This window comes from Macrobrachium rosenbergii, chromosome 18 (genome assembly GCF_040412425.1).
Source record: "Macrobrachium rosenbergii isolate ZJJX-2024 chromosome 18, ASM4041242v1, whole genome shotgun sequence".
In the NCBI taxonomy this organism is placed as follows: Eukaryota; Metazoa; Arthropoda; class Malacostraca; order Decapoda; family Palaemonidae; genus Macrobrachium; species Macrobrachium rosenbergii.
Genome location: NC_089758.1, coordinates 31,491,942 through 31,496,733, shown reverse-complemented (window position 1 = coordinate 31,496,733; position 4,792 = coordinate 31,491,942). Strand labels below are relative to the sequence as shown.

The 4,792-nt window shown below is 37.6% G+C and overlaps 1 long non-coding RNA gene across 1 annotated transcript in view; it reads left to right on the top strand.

Annotated features, from left to right (window-relative positions):
• Positions 1-4,468, top strand: part of LOC136848268 (uncharacterized) — a 52,845-nt gene extending 48,377 nt beyond the window's left edge. Inside the window, exons 3-4 of the long non-coding RNA XR_010855991.1 lie at positions 2,878-2,995; positions 4,250-4,468. This is a non-coding gene — a long non-coding RNA (uncharacterized lncRNA). The remainder of the gene's footprint in view (positions 1-2,877; positions 2,996-4,249) is intronic.
• Positions 4,469-4,792: the final 324 nt, after the last annotated feature.

Here is a 4,792-nt window from a genome sequence, read left to right as displayed (position 1 = left end):
ACCTGTCAACCTTATGTTATACGAGAACGAGACTCGTATCTAAAATCTGACAGAAATTGGCAGATATATAGATAGATCAATAGATAGATAGATAGACCAAAACGATAGAATTATCGTCTTGACAAAACTCCACAAAGGGTAAAATGATGGCCCCGAGTTTCTTAATGGAATAAGACTCCTTCTGGAGTCGTCATCTATATCAGAGTCGGTGATAAGTGACCGTCATTTACCGTTTGATCGCCGCCGAAGGCGAATAAAAGAGAGAGAGAGAGAGAGAGAGAGAGAGAGAGAGAGAGAGAGAGAGAGAGAGAGAGAGAGAGGGTAGGTTTAATCAGCTATGCAAAGAACCGAAAAATTGAAAAATTAAGAAGAGTGAGTACGTCACACAGAGAGAGAGAGAGAGAGAGAGAGAGAGAGAGAGAGAGAGAGAGAATGATGAAGACAGGGAGAGATATAGACAGAATAGGCAAAAAGCGAATTGAGGAAGAGAGGATGGATAACGAGAGAGAGAGAGAGAGAGAGAGAGAGAGAGAGAGAGAGAGAGAGAGAGAGAGAGAGAGAGAGAGAGAGAGAGAGAGAGAGAGGATAGGTTAAGTCAGCCATACAAAGAACCGAAAAACTGAAAAATTAACAAAAGTGAGAGAGAGCGAGAGAGAGAGAGAGAGAGAGAGAGAGAGAGAGAGAGAGAGAGAGAGAGAGAGAGAGAGAACGGTGAAACCAGGGAGTGATATAGACAGAAAAGGCAAAAAGTTATTTGAGAAAGAGAGGATAGATAACAAGAGAGAGAGAGAGAGAGAGAGAGAGAGAGAGAGAGAGAGAGAGAGAGAGAGAAAAAAAACGACCTAAAGTTAAATGGGGTCTTTTACGTTAAAACGACTTCCTAATGAGTTCCACTTCTTGCTTTGGAGAAGCAAAAAACACAAGAAGATGCTGATTGCTTGCATGAAGTGATAGGCTACCATTCTGGGTCATTAGAATTGACTTTGAGCAATTGAGTAATTCGAAGAATAGATCTTCCAGTTGAAGATGAGATCAGGAAATCGACTTTTTTTTCTTGGGAGAGAGACAAGAATCAACAGAAAAGTATTCTGATCGTGAATGATGATGATGATGATGATGATGATGATGATGATAATGATTATGGTGACTCTGTTGCTATTCCTTGTCCTTGATTGTTGTCATGGAAATAGTGACACAACCAAAGTGTTGTTTTTGTTGGTTTTGATGAAGACGGCCTTATGCCACCAAGGGCTTTTGCTTCTGGGATACCCCGTAAGTAATTCGGAAGAGGAGTAGGCCTAACCTCTTTCCTTGAGCTCTAAGACGAACCTTTTTCCCATTTTCTTCATAAAAATGGCCGTGAATAGAAGCATGAAGTTAGACTGTGATCTTTATTTAATATAAATATTAATATTAAATGGAAATACAGCTGGATGTTACTTTTGCATTGATGAATCTTGTCCCAAAACCAGTTTCCCTTCGTTGAGTTATTGCACTGTAAAGTTTATTGTGAATAAACGGTTATCATTCGTCTCGTGCGTCACCAAAACCTAACAGTGTCCTAAAACAAAAATATGGTCATTAATACCAAATTTAATGAGCAAAAAACTAATGACAAGGTTATAGGTCTAACATTATCTTAACCCATAAAGTTTACGTTACCCATAAGATTATTCCCATAGAAAACAATTCATATTTAATTAAAGAAAATGTGAAATGGTGGATTTAAGGGTATCCCTATACAAACCTATACATAAGTAAATATCCATTGTAGTTAACTGACAGACGGGTTGTTAATTCATTTTCTTCTCGCAGAATGATTATTGAAGGCCAATTAAGACCTGCAACGCTTCTCACAGAAAAGATGATAAAGGCATTAGTAGAATAACTGAGTCATACAGTACTCGACTATTAGAAGAAATTATTTAAATACACTTTATGGTAAAAGTGATGACCACCACGGCGGCCTAGTTCCCACCGGTAGGCCACCGTAATATTTACCGCCTTTTGCTTATGTTTTTGTTTATGTTTATGCCTTTTGTTTGTGTTTATAATATTTACAGTCTTTTGTTTATGTTTTTACGCTCATTCCCGAGGGGCTGGTACCAAACACTGCGCTCATTTTGCAAGTAAACTGGTGGTCACCGAACCAGAGGGGCTCTGTAATAGTCTTCAGTTTTAGCCAGTTTATCTTCCTTTGTCACAATATGATCACTTTTATGGAAATGAAATGAAAGGCAACGGAATTAAATTACAATATAAATTGGGTCTTTCTTATCAGCAAAATAGGCCATAAGCTATCCACTGTCCTCTCTCGGGTCCTGAAAAATACCTTGATCTTAAAAAACCTGGTGATAAATTCAGCATTGAATTTTTTGTTATGAAAAATTGATCACAGGTGGAAATTCATCACTGGTCGTGTCTGACGATGAAGGCCTAGATTATGAAATTATACGTTTGTTAATATATAAAATATTTTTATTGTATCACGGTAATCAAGAACCACGACAGTGAAAGGTCTATGCAATATCCCTCCTTAGGCCTAACCTGCGTTGCTTTCAAAATTTTATTCATCGTTTTTGAGCTTTGCTTTTCTCTAACCTATGAGCTGTTCAACTTCTGTAGCTCTACCCTGCATCTTTTTCCAGGGCCCATTCCAGAATTAATTCTCTGGGCGAGCCCTACATTAGCTTCAGAATGTGACTGTGATCTCTGTACACTATTCTGATGATTTATACATAGGTCTACTTGCTTGCTTAGGATTTAGTTATAAGTTACAAAACTGAGCCAAAATCTGTATTCTCTGTTGTTTTATTTTGAATGTCCAGTTCGCATTTCATATGAGGATAACTCAAAGCTTCTACTTTTCCATTGCAGGTACATCCTGACTGTCAACGGTGAGTGTGGAATGTGTTCGTTGGTGCGCCCCATTCCAGAGTTTGAGGAAATATACCCAGGAATCTGGCTTGCTGACAGAAATTACGGCTATTACAAAGTGAGTAAATTTATAACTTGAGATCTCAGTAACATTTTACTTTGAAGACCACTCTTGGCTTCCCAGAAATCATATAACTGAAATGATAAGGGGGTTAAAGAAGGCAATCTTCTCCATTTTCTTATGAATTTTGGGTTTTGTGTAATCCAAGAAGCTCAGAAGTATGAAATGTTAGTCAAGTATGGTATGGATGTTATCTAAAAACATTAATTGACGTTTTTATGCGTATAAAATATCCACTCAGATGTGAAGTAGTCACTGATCATGCAAACTCTGCAATGTACTTGTCTAAATATGCAGTATACTGATGCAACACAAACAGACTTTGAGCCTAATGATGTCTATTGATAAGCAGTAGGCTAGTAGCCATGAACAGAAGTACCTCAAATGAGCGTAACTGTTAAGAGACTTGGATATTTAACTGTTGCTTTCAAGAAAGTCATATGTTACAGGATAACACCAAATTATATATCTACCTGTATATACTGCAGAACTCATACTGTCACCTAAGACCTCAGTTAGGTTGAAAAGCAAGAATTTGCCTTCGTAACGTTTTTTTTACATTGAGAATTGGCAGCAGCCTTTAGCATTACCAAACACTTTGTCGACATAGTACAGCTTTAAACATTCCTATTCATTTGTTTTTCTTGATACTGTTAGTGTTTCCAGCAGTGCTAATAAGAAATAAAGTATTCTTTATCTTTTCAGGTAAGGGAAAGAAATTTTATTTAGCCTAGACCCTGCATAAACTGTACCATTCATCTGAAATAGGAAATAGAAGGATCAGAATCAAATACAGATTAAAGAAGGTAGCTAAATGTCTGTATATATTTTTGTCATTCATGGAAATTCCCTTTTTGGGCGAAATGAAACAAGACTGTACCACTGAACCTTTGGCCAGGGCAGACCATACAGGCACTTTAAGCAAACTGAAAATGAGAATGAGAATACAGATTGTGGATATTAGGTCTAGACTTGTTAGAGACAAAACCTTGCTGAAGTCCCTCTTCCACCGAGGCAAATTTCTAACTGCTTCTCTTTGGGTATTAGGCAAAAGTATAACAGAATGTTTTACAGTATAACGAAAGGTTGTACTGTACGCATATTCTTCTTTGGTGCTGGAAATGATTTTATACTATTTTACGTGTAGGAAGAGTTCGGGCTCAGGTGGTTTTGGAAATTTCTTAATTTTGTAACATAAAAGTGTCCAGATTACAACCCTGAAATTTATATTTGTCATTTCTTTCATTGCAGGTGACATGAAGATTCCAGAATGCAATACAATGCTTCCTTGTCATCAGCGAACTTCAAGTTCCCTTCTGTGCGGATCATTAATTCCTGAAACAAAATCCAAGATTGAAAGGACCTGTTTCTGAGACTTATGGGCTGAATTTTCCTTTTTTTCTAGGACAGTGAACAGTGTGGAAATAACTAATGGACTATGCAGTTTGGAAAAGTATAGGGACCTTGATTGTATATTGTCCACACAAGCACACACACACCTACCATTCTCGTAAAGAGGTTGAATTTAAAGCTCTCCTTAAAATCAGACAGTCAATATGATAATCAAGTTTCGTACGAGGCCATTGCTAGACCTAACTGCTAGACTCATCATACTTCTCACAGGGATTCAGTCTTGAAAAGAGTTGTGTATGGAACAAATTAGAGTTAAATAAGTTAGATAGCCGAGTGAGAAGAGACTGAAGGGAACTTAATGAAGATCACTAGGCAAAGGGCAATGCATCTGGTGTCGAAAGGACACCAAGGAGAATCTTTAGTACTATCGATGTTGCGCAG